Below are 12,173 nucleotides of genomic sequence, written 5' to 3'. Positions count from 1 at the left end.
GAGAGAGCACTACCCCGAGCTTTTTCTGGATGAGGCAACAGACATTGAGGACGCAGTCTGAAATAAGTGGGTGAGAGTTGTAACACCTGGTTCCCGGTAAGTATTGTTAAATTTAAGCAATTTCATGTTTTACACTAGGACTTGACGAGTTTGAGGCCCAACTCTTCGAGTAGACTAGATTCTAGATGCGGGTTTTAAGTAAACTCGACGAGTTGGGAGCCCGACTCGACAAGTAGGACAGCCTGGAGGAAACCCTAATATTTAGGGTTTTCACCCTATTTAATTGCCTTAACTTGTCCCATTTCAGCCTCCATCGTCTCTCACAGTCCACGAAAGCCCTAACTCGAAACCCTAAAACATTTGGAGTGCCCTTTAGCCAATTTTGTGTATTTTTGGTTGTTTGAATCTCGAAGAAAGAAGTGGATGCTTGGGGTTTCCAGAAGAAGCAAGTAGATCTAGAGGTTTTGCTTCATTTCCAACTCATTCAAGGTAAAAAGCTTCAATCTTGACTACCCGTTTGTTAGATCCTCTTGAGGGCTTAAATCTTGTAATTTTTGGGGCATTTCTAAGTCACATTCAGGTTTAGAGCGTAATATAGAGTGATCACTTCAGATCTTAAACCTAGGAGGCTTCTCATGGCATAAAGGTGCCAACCTTATTGCCATAAGAGCCCCATACATCTTGTAGACTCCATTTTTCGACCATTTGGGCTTGAAGACCCATGCATAGACATAAAATTTGTGACTTTACGTGTTAAATCGAAACTATGAGGTCAGATCTACGCTTTGGATGCAATGAGATCAACTGAAACCGACTATAAGGACACGGACCTTGCGGGACTCGTTGAGTTTTTCATAGGACTCGGCGAGTCGGGTAATGGTTCCCTAACCTCTTCTATTCCTGAGTAATTTGGTAGAGTCAAGAAGGGGACTCAAAAAGATAAACATGATAATGGACATGAAGATCAAAAGACTCGACGAATTCAAGGATAAACTCGGCGAGTTCAAGGCAATGTCCCAACCAACATGAAGATGAGCTCAACGAGTCCAAAGAAGGACTCGCCGATTTCAATTGGAAAGTCTCAAATCCGCCATAAGTAGAAACTCGGCGAGTTGGAGGTCAACTCGAAGAGTGATATGTGCATATTTAGTTCATATTAAGTATAGATTTTTTATTCATTTATTAGCTAAATTATTGCATTTTATGGACAAAAGGTACTTAAAAGTGTTTGAATTATATTTTCAGTCCAAAAATGGAGCTCGGAAACAGAAGGAAGCAGGAGAAGCGGTTGAGAGATCAAGAATGGAACAAAGAAGAAAAAACACCAAAATAACACCTACTCGGCAAGTAGGTCGACTACTCGGCGAGTCTGATCGAAGAAACGAGAAGATAATGACTCGGGATCCCAGAGACTTATCACAATACGGGGACTGAGAGATGGACTCGACGAGTCGCCACCTGACTCAACGAGTCGATTCGTATATATAAAGATAACTCCTCAGAACAATGCAGAAGAATTCTGGAATGACTCAGAAGAGTTTAGCTGCGATTGAGAAGGCAGAAAAACCCTAGAAGACGACGAGAGAAGCTAGAATTCAATCCCGAAGAAGAATTGAGGCAAAATTTCATCATTCCACTTATTCTTTTGTTTTATCATTATGGTTAAACAATTTGACTTTGTTTGTTTGGTGTTATTTACTTCAATTATGGGCTAAAACCTTTAGACTTCTGTTTGGGGATAAAAAGTTGACAATATGGTTTGATTGATTGGTAGGATTAATTCTAAGTTGGTGAATTTTTGTTATTTTAGCTTGCTAAAGAACCTTGTGTGTGAATAATAATTAATTTTCTGTTAATAGGAAGATAATTGATTAGCATGAACATCTATTGATTATTAACCTCATATGCTATGTGATCACTATGCCATATGTCTAGGATTAATGGTTATGAAACTAGAATTAATAAGAAAATTGAGTAAATTCATGTGCAAGCTTGTAAGATGACCATCAAACAAGAAGATAATTAAAAGAATAAATTAGTTAACTATTGCAAATCTAAGTTAATCTGACTAATTAATCTAGTAAATCTAATTAAATTAGACAACTGGCCACTGTTTAAGTTAGTTTATTTGCTAAGGATTAGTGTAGTGAATACGAATCTAATCACTTGAATCGGTAACCAACGAAAGAATTAATCCATTGCACCATTACCTTGAAATCAACCATAGAATCAACTAAGTTGAAGTAAACAGAAGTTTTTATTGAATCTAGTTAGTATTTTGTTTTCTAGTTTTTAAGTAAGTAATAGTTAGTAAGTTTCTAGTCTTGTAAAAGTAGATAAAACCCCTACTTATTAATTAACTTAGATAAAATTAGTTTTTAATTTTAATTTGCCGTTCCCTGTGATCGATACCCTGCTTATTTAACTATACCACAATTGACAGGTTCACTGCCTTTTGTGTGTTATTTGATAATTAAAAGTAGGTTTAAAACTAAATGAGTTTGCACACATCAAGTTTTTGGCGCCGTTGCTGGGGAACGGTTCTAAAAATTAACATTAAATTATAATTTAATCGATCCTTTGTGTGGGATTTATCTCACACAAAGTTATTTAAGAAGCAATTCAGTAAGTAGAATTAGTTTTAATAAAATTCCGTTTTTAGAGTAACTAGAAATTTTTTTCTGTTTTTTGCCTTGAACTCGCCGAGTGCACTCGTGCCGACTCGGTGAGTACATCGTTGTTTTAGTTTTAATATTTTATTTTTGTTCCTTTTACGCGTTTTTCTGTTTTGTTTACAGTTGTTTCATGACCCGAGGATCTGATACACCTCTGGTCCCCCCTCTTGAAGACCCGGAATCCGCGCTAAGGAAGAGCAAAGGCAAAGCCGTTGGAGAATCCGCTTCTTCAAAGAACTCACCACTCAAAAACCTCAAGTCCATTTTCAGCAAGAAGAGGAGCAGCAAATCCGGAGCATCCAGTGCCTCTTTGACTATTGAAGACCCAACTCAAGAAGATATTGAATACGAGACCGAGGAAGAAGAAGAACCCACATTCGAGCACGACTCCGATTTTGAAGACGATTTAGTCACCACTATGGCTAATATCGATGAAGTCCCCATGGGGGAATGGAAGAAGAGGATGCGCGATGACACCGGCCCGGGACTTGTGTAGCCCGCAATTCCCCGCAACCGCCACTTTCGAACTAAAAGGCCATATTCTCGCTCAACTCAAGGAGATTCCTTTTTATGGGAAGGATCACGAAGACGCCTACAAGCACTTGGACGAAGTGAATGATGTGGCCGACTACTTCAATGTACCGAATGTCCCCCACGAGACCCAGCTTCTTCGCATGCTCCCAGTCACATTGAAAGGAGCTGCAAAGGATTGGCTAAAGTAACTTCCTCTCGGATCAGTCACCACATGGGCCAAGATGAAAGAGGAGTTCATAGATCACTTTTGTCCGCCCTCCAAAATAGCCAAGCTAAAGAAAGCAATTGCCAACTTTGAGCAACAGCCCGTAGAATCTCTTTATGAAGCATGGGAACGGTACAAGAGTTTACTTAGAAATTGCCCACATCACAACCTTAATAGCCAACAAGAGGTCTCCATTTTCTACGATGGAGTCAATGTCACCACAAGGCAGTTACTCGATTCTCAAGGTCCACTCACTAAGAAGGCGCCCCCGGTAATCAAGGAGCTAATTGAAGAATTCTCTAAGCAGTCTAGAGAATACCACAATCCAAGAAACGAAGTAAGTCGGGGAGTAGTGAACGCGGAAAATGATAGCATAACGACGGTGATAGCTAAGCTTGATAGTCTTGATAGAAGAATGGAAAAAATGGATCAAACAATCCATGCTATGAGGTTGGGATGTGAAAATTGTAGAGGGCCCCATCTAACAAAGAATTGTGATTTGGATGAGAATGGAAATTTAGAAAGCTCAAGTCTTCTATTCATGTGGCGATCGATACGACGAAAATTGGCGAAAACCTAAGAAGGAATGGCTCCCATACAAAGAGTATAAGAAGGCTAAGGAGGAAAAATACAAGCAGAAGGAGAGGGGACTGTATCAAAGAGAAGAACCGGTAGAAAAGAAAGTTGATTTGGAAGAAATGTTCACTGATTCATAGCCGCGTCCGAAAAGAGACACAATGATCACGATGCGGCAATACATGAGACCAAAAACATGCTAAGGAATCAGTAGGCATCCATCCTCAACATTAAGAAACAGCTGGGACAGCTTGCACACCAAGTGAACGAAAGAAGACCGGGTCAACTTCCAAGTAATACCGAAACCAATCCAAGAATGGAGAATGTGAGTGCAGTGACCTCCAGCAAAGAAGAAATACTCACAGATACATTGAGAATCTCCAAAAGGAATACAGAAAAGGCAGAAGAGTCGGCTCCAGCAAAACCCGTTCTGACTCGCTGAGTCCCTCTAATGGACTCGACGAGTCCATGCGTGAATGATAAAATTGTCAGTCCTTTAAAGCCATATAATCCTCCTTTGCCATACCCAATTAAAGCCATGCCTGCGGAAAAAGTTGAAGCATATAGAACTTTCATGAAGCATGTTAAAGCCTTACAAGTTAATGTGCCATTTGTGGAAACGATGCTCTAGACACCAAAATACTTCAACTTGCTAAAAGGTCTTTTTGCTGCTAGGAAAGATTTGGCTGAAGTCGCGAAGATACTATTGGGAGAGCTACCCGAAAAGAAAGGCGATCCGGGGAATATTATAATTTCATGCCAGTTTGGTAATGAAGTTTTCACCCAAGCATTGAGCAACTCGGGTGCAAGCATCAATCTGATGCCTTTCTTTTTCTTTAAGAGGTTGAATTTACCGGAGCCAAGACCGGTAAATATGAAGATCCATTTGGCAGACAAGACAATAATTCATCCACAAGGCCTTTATGAGGACCTCCTTATTAAAGTTGACAAGTTTATATTTCCGGTAGACTTTGTGGTGGTTGACATGGAAGAAGACCCGAAAATTCCAATCATTTTGGGGAGATCATTATTAAACACCGCATGTGCCTTAATTGATGTATGCGAGTCTACATTAACATTGAGGGTGGGTGATGAGTCCGTAATATTTAAAGCTTTAGCAGAAGCCAAGCAAGAAGAGGAAAGAAAAGAAAACATCTCATTTATCCATTTGGATGATGAGATATTACAAAAAGAACTTGAACTTTTGCAAAGAGAAGATCCAACCAAGTTTCTGCTACATTCTGAAGAGGATGGAGATGTTAACAAGGACTTGGAGGAGTTAGAAAAGCTACTGGAAGAGGCCGACTCAGAAAACACCCAAGAAATGATGGAATACGATCAGACTCGCCGAGTCACTTTACTGGACTCGACGAGTCCAGTCGAATTTGATAATAACTTGGACGGTTTTAATCTGTTGGTTGTTAGTCCTCTGTATAATCTGGATTTGGAAATTTTTCCTCATTCTTTAGGAGAACAAACAGAAAAAGAAGACATGGATACAGAAGTTCAACACGTCTATATAGCATGTCTTAAAGCAATTACACTTGAAGATGGGGGGAGCACAGAAAAAGAAGGGGAGGCAAAAGAAAGGAATGTGGAAGCTGATCAACCATTCATTACCAAACCTAGAGCACGCACCTTCACAAAATACGAAGTAATTCAGTTTGAAGGAAAAGAAGTGCAAAAGAAGGTGAGAACGCATGGGGTAAAGAAGAAAAAGAGGAGAATGGAAGCCCAAGCAGCTGAGGATGATGCTGTGAAAAAGAAGAGAGAGGAAGCAAAACGGGCCTATAAAAAGAAGATTCACGCTTACAAAATGAAGTACAAACCACAAAAGACTAGGCGTGCATTCCCGATGCTGGAAGATGACGAGACATAGACGGGAAGGAGTCTAGCTAACGACTCCTTAAAAAGAAGCGCTTGGCGGGAGGCAACCCGTTGTTTAGAGTATGCTTTCTTTTACCCATTTAGTTTTGTTTGAATTTTTTTTGTTTTTTTTTTTAGAATTTTAATCTTCCAATTTGTCGGACATGTCTGCTTGAGAGTGTGCATGGGCTAAGTGTGAGGTGAAATAAATTTCCTTTTCTAAATAACTGACAAAAGTTTATAAATTTTGAATTTTTTTTTGCAAGAGACTCGCTGAGTCTGACCCCGACTCGACGAGTCGGTATTATTTACAGAAAAAAAATATTGAAATTACTTTTACAACCGGTAACTAGGGTTTTAACCCTAATGAATCAGTTTCTTTTTCACACACACTCGCCGTGCGCCTCTCCCTCAATTCTCTCTCAAGCATTCAAGTGTTCCTTTTCATTGTTCTTCCAAATTTCTCAAGTTTCATCACAAAAAGGTAACGAATTTCTTCCTCTTTTCTGTTAAAAGTATGCTTCTAAGACTATCTATGATGGAAATTGCATGGAAAAAACCGATTTTGAAAATTCTTAAATATCTAGGGTTTCGTTTTTTCATGAATTATGATGTTTTGCATGTTTATTCTTGCCTAAATACCTTATATACATGTGTCTAGACAAAACCCTTGAAGAAATTTTGAGATTTCCTGGTCCAATTTAGACCGACCCGCCGACTGACTCATTTAGTTCTTGCGACTCGCCGAGTCGTACATGGACTCGACGAGTCGAGTCGGGAAACATGTGCATGACGTTTTTTTAATTATACTCTATGTTTATGGGTTTTGTATCTTTGTTTTGCAGAAAGAATGTTCAGCAGGGAGCAAAGTTCTAGGGGGCACCAAGGGGACTTTCCTTGGTTGAATTTCCCACAAATTGAGTCCGCTTCAACAATGCGGAAGTGGAAGAAGAAGTTAGCCGAAATAAGGAAGAAGGAAATATACGTGCCCAATAGGATAGATTGGGATTGGTTGCAGGGAGTACGCTATGAAGAGGAGTTAGCTTCGAATCTTTTAAAGGAGTTTACCCACGAAGGAGAAACAATAATTTGTGATGGGTGGAGTCGGGTATTTCGAATTCAAGAGCCGGTGTATTTGGAGCTATGCCTAGAGTTCTTCTCCACAGTATCTTTCACGGGGGGAGTGGATTGTTATCACCTAACAAGTTTCAGTTTCTGTCTTGGGGGTGAATTTCATCAATGTTCTGTGCTCGACCTTGCCTATCGATTGGGAATTTATGACCAACCCTTGGTCTCAACAGATATCTTTCGGGCCTTTATGGAGCAATCCCACATGGTGTTTCCCGATGGAGTTACTAGCACGGGGTGGTGGAACACGATTGGCAACAAAGTTTATATTCCGAAATCGGCACAAGAGGGGAACATCCGATCACCTACGCACCGCCTTATTCATCGTCTCATTTCATCCACTATTAACCAAACGAAGGATGATGACAAGGTTTCTAACCTTGATGTCTTCTATTTATGGAGCATTATCACACCCGACATTTTTTGCAATATTCCATGGTGTTTGGCTTCATATCTATCGGAGGGTGCGGTTAAGGATCACAAAACTTCTTGAATCAATGGTGGTATGTTAGTCACCCGGCTAGCCAACTCGTTTGGGTTGATGACCCATGGTGCATGGAACTTTATGACGATGATTCCTACGCCTCCATTCAATCCAATTCTTTTCCGGCGGGCCAGGATTATTGAAGACTATGGTGGTGGTCATTATGCTATCCCGCATGATGATCCGGTAGTTGGTCCCGAGGCACCGGGAAGGAGGGTCCGTTCGAGGAGGGAGTGGGATGTGGAGGAAGAGCCGCCGGTGATTCCGGTTGATAATGAAGAGGTACCAATGGATTGGTACAATGTGGAGATGAGGCGGCTACAAGATCAAATGGCGCGGGGCATTAATTTTAGCAATCAATCACATATCCGGCTTTTCGATCACTTCAACATACCGCATATTGATGGTGGTAACTTTCCGTACATTCCATCGTGGGACGAGGTGATTAGTACAAGGAGTGGTACGGGAGGAAGTGGAACAGCACCGGATCATGACGAGGAGGAGGATTAATTTCTTTGCATTTTTTATTAGATAATTTTTAATTTTTATGTTTTTGTTTTTTATTTGGTTTGTTTGAATGTGTTAAGACTTTTTACTGTTTTGTTTAATGTGTGTTTGCCTTGATTATTTTTCAGAATTGAATTAGGAATGCTTGCATAGGAGGGTTAAAGTTATAGAGTCAAAAAGGGTTATAAAAGTGATAGAGAGTCAAGAAAGGGAAGCATTAGAGTCAAAGTATTGAGTCCGGTCCTTAGGGACATGAGCGAGAGAGTCTAGAAGTGAGGAAAGTTTTGAAGATTTATTGGAAGCTGGAACAAATGCAGAATTCCAGTTTTTTTTTCGTCCAGCGGTCTACTCGTCGAGTGCACTAAACTGACTCGATGAGTCGCCTTGTATTCTCACACATACGAAGATGTTCGCGCTTATACTCGACGAGTCACATATATGACTCGACGAGTCATTCATTTTTAAACGAAGGGGCTGCTGATCTGATGCTGATAAGAGTACCACTTGACCATTTATTCTTCTCATATTGATTCCTGGAGATCTTACGTTGTTTTTCCGTGTATTTGGAGCAACCCACACGAGATTTTGACACCCAAGACATGGATGAGATGTTACCATGTCTAAAGTCAATTGAAGCTGGAGCTAAAATGAAAGTGACCAACCTATCGACTGCTATCCCAGGGGATTTTTGTTCCAATTCCCTCTTTATTCTCTTTTTATGTTTTTATCATGCATAATATGCAATGAGGGCATTGCATAAACTAAGTGTGGGGTAGGGGGTTGGTTACATATTAGAAAATTTAGAATTTTAATTTAGACTAATTTTAAAAAATTTGTTGCATACTAAAAAATATTACTTAGGATTTAATTTAGAAAATTATGGTAAAAGTAAAATTAGGATTCCATGTTAGAATTGTGTTGATAATTGCATGAAGACCCAAATGTTTAGTTGAGCCTATATACGTTCTAGTGCATTTGTGGCTTCCTTATTCTAGTGAAATCATGGGACAAAAGCACGACCCCACTCAGCCCGAGAGATGCAATATGAGTGAAAAAAAAGAGAGGTACATGTTAAAAAAAAAGAGAGAGAATTACAAGAAAAGTTGAAGAATTTTGGAGCAAATAAAGTATGAAGTTCAAAGATCAAAATTCCAAGAAATCAAAAAAGTTGAAGATACCAAAAATTAGTAAAGGAGGTGAATTCAAAGAGATCAAAGATCAAAATGTCAAAAAAGTGAATAATTCCAAAAGAGCTCCATAGTGGTATCATAAATTGTAATTTTCTAGATTATGTATGCTTGGGTTGCTCAACCAAAAATACCTTGAGGTTAGGAGGTTTTCTGCGGATGGATTCGGAGGGATGCATAAAATGAGCATAGTTCGGGGTGAGTGGGCAAATGTTTATGAGGATTATGAGTATTTGGAGTATGGGAGGTCCTTAGGAAAAATTTTAGACACAAATGCATGCGTTGCGGTCTTGGCATAATGGCTGGGTTAGATTGGAGTTGTCATATGTGATTCTAATGTTTTAAAATTTAGTTTTGCTTGGGGGCAAGCAAAAGTCAAGTGTGGGGTATTTTGATATGTGCATATTTAGTTCATATTAAGTATAGATTTTTTATTCATTTATTAGCTAAATTATTGCATTTTATGGACAAAAGGTACTTAAAAGTGTTTGAATTATATTTTCAGTCCAAAAATGGTGCTCGGAAGCAGAAGGAAACAGGAGAAGCGGTTGAGAGATCAAGAATGGAACAAAGAAGAAAAAACCCCAAAAATAACACCTACTCAGTGAGTAGGGTCGACTACTCGGCGAGTCTGATCGAAGAATCGAGAAGATAATGACTCGGGATCCCAGACTCTTATAACAATACGGGGACTGAGAGATGGACTCGACGAGTCGATTCGTATATATAAAGATAACTCCTCAGAACGATGGAGAAGAATTCTCGAACGATTCAAAAGAGTTTAGGTGCGATTGAGAAGGCAGAAAAACCCTAGAAGACGACGAGAGAAGCTAGAATTCAATCCCGAAAAAGAATTGAGGCAAAATTTCATCATTCCACTCATTCTTTTGTTTTATCATTATGGTTAAACAATTTGACTTTCTTTGTTTGCTGTTATTTACTTCAATTATTTGCTAAAACCTTTAGACTTCTGTTTGGGGATACAAAGTTGACAATATGGTTTGATTGATTGGTAGGATTAATTCTAAGTTGGTGAATTTTTGTTAGTTTAGCTTGCTAAAGAACCTTGTGTGTGAATAATAATTAATTTTCTATTAATAGGAAGATAATTGATTAACATGAACATCTATTGATTATTAACCTCATATGCTATGTGATCACTATGCCATATGTCTAGGATTAATGGATATGAAACTAGAATTAATAAGAAAATTGAGTAAATTCATGTGCAAGCTTGTAAGATGACCATTAAACAAGAAGTTAATTAAAAGAATAAATTAGTTAACTATTGCAAGTCTAACTTAATCCAAATAATTAATCTAGTAAATCTAATTAAATTAGACAACTGGCCACTGTTTAAGTTAGTTTATTTGCTAAGGATTAGTGTAGTGAATGCGAATCTAATCACTTGAATCGGTAACCAACGAAAGAATTAATCCATTGCACCATTACCTTGAAATCAACCATAGAATCAACTAAGTTGAACTAAACAGAAGTTCCCTTCCATTTATTGAGTCTAGTTAGTATTTTGTTTTCTAGTTTCTAAGTAAGTAATAGTTAGTAAGTTTCTAGTCTTGTAAAAGTAGATAAAACCCCTACTTATTAATTAACTTAGATAAAATTAGTTTTTAATTTTAATTTTCCGTTCCCTGTGATCGATACCCTGCTTATTTAACTATACCACAATTGATAGGTTCACTACCTTTTGTGTGTTATTTGATAATTAAAAGTAGGTTTAAAACTAAGTGAGTTTGCACACATCAAAGAGTTACATCGCGAAGTTGAGAATCTCTAAGTTATTGAACTCGACGAGTTGTGGACCAACTCGGCGAGTCAAGTCAATCAGATGTTGTCTTTGACCACGGTGTGGAAATTGTATATGTCTCTGACCTGCGTTGACCATGAAATGGTAATTAAGGAAGATTTTTATGTGTAGGAATTGAGAGGACTTGATCCCGACAGCGAGGACAGTTCAGACACTTCATGACACTAAGGTGAGTTATCTTCCAGTAGAAGTGGGTCTAAGGCTACAATGTCGGGCCTCTAGTAGGACTGATTATGGATGATTGTCTTCGTGATAACTATCTGGTTTGCCACTATCTGATATGTTTTATGTGCTAGTATGATATGATGTTATATGATAGTGGTAGTAGGGGGAATAGTCCCCATATCTGGTCGATAGGGCCAAGGGGTAGGTCTGGCACCCCAGTATGCCTAATAGTATGATTATGTTATGTTTTATGTGGTAGTAGTAGGGGTGAAATAGTCCCAATAACTGGTTGTGATAAACCGGAGGGGTAGGTCGGACACCCAGGTATGTTTGACAGGGGTAGGTTAGGCACCCCGGTATGCCTAGCAGGGGTAGGTTGAGCACCCTGGTATGCTTAGCAGGGTAGGTCGGGCACCTAGATATGCCTGTCAGTATGTTTTATGTATGGTATGTGGTATGATGGGGGGACTCACTAAGCTTCGTGCTTATAGATTTCGGTTTTGTTTTTCAGGTACCTTTTCATCGAATGGGAAGGAGCCGGCATGGTAGTGGCACATCACATACACCAGATTTCCACATTATAAGATTCTTGGGATTGTACTATGACATTATTACTATTTTTATGATATGGTTTTGAGACATGTGATTGTGGTTTTTGAAATAATACGTTTTGACAAGGTTTTCTTATAAATGGTTTCTAAAACGTTAAATCAAAAAAAGAAAATTTTGGTCTTGAAAATTGGGATGTTACATACTAAGCTCTTGAAAGGACATGGAATACAAGCTACAAATAAGAGGTATTCATCTAACTAGTTTTTTATGTTGTATATCTCCAATTGTATGCAAGCTAGGGTATCTGCTTTGGATAAAATGAAATTCCATGTATAACTTGAGAAAACTTAGATCCAAAGCATTAGGGTTGTATGCGCACCATAGGGATGTTATAGTGCTCAAAACCCATCAATTTGAGAAAAGAGGAAGTTACATTGAGTAAACTTCAAGGCTTGCTGAGAACCGCTAA

At 38.9% G+C, this 12,173-nt stretch overlaps 1 non-coding gene across 1 annotated transcript; it reads right to left on the bottom strand.

Moving 5' to 3' along the window:
• Nucleotides 1–3,478: 3,478 nt before the first annotated feature.
• LOC145096366 (small nucleolar RNA R71) lies at nt 3,479–3,585 on the bottom strand. The gene has a single exon (XR_013703774.1). It is a non-coding gene; the product is annotated as a small nucleolar RNA R71 (small nucleolar RNA).
• Nucleotides 3,586–12,173: the final 8,588 nt, after the last annotated feature.

Source organism: Lactuca serriola, chromosome 3, assembly GCF_051521515.1.
Source record: "Lactuca serriola cultivar US96UC23 chromosome 3, Lser_US96UC23_V15, whole genome shotgun sequence".
Lineage (NCBI taxonomy): Eukaryota > Viridiplantae > Streptophyta > Magnoliopsida > Asterales > Asteraceae > Lactuca > Lactuca serriola.
The sequence above is the reverse complement of the archived record's forward strand: the minus strand, read 5'-3'. Positions and strand labels throughout refer to the sequence as shown.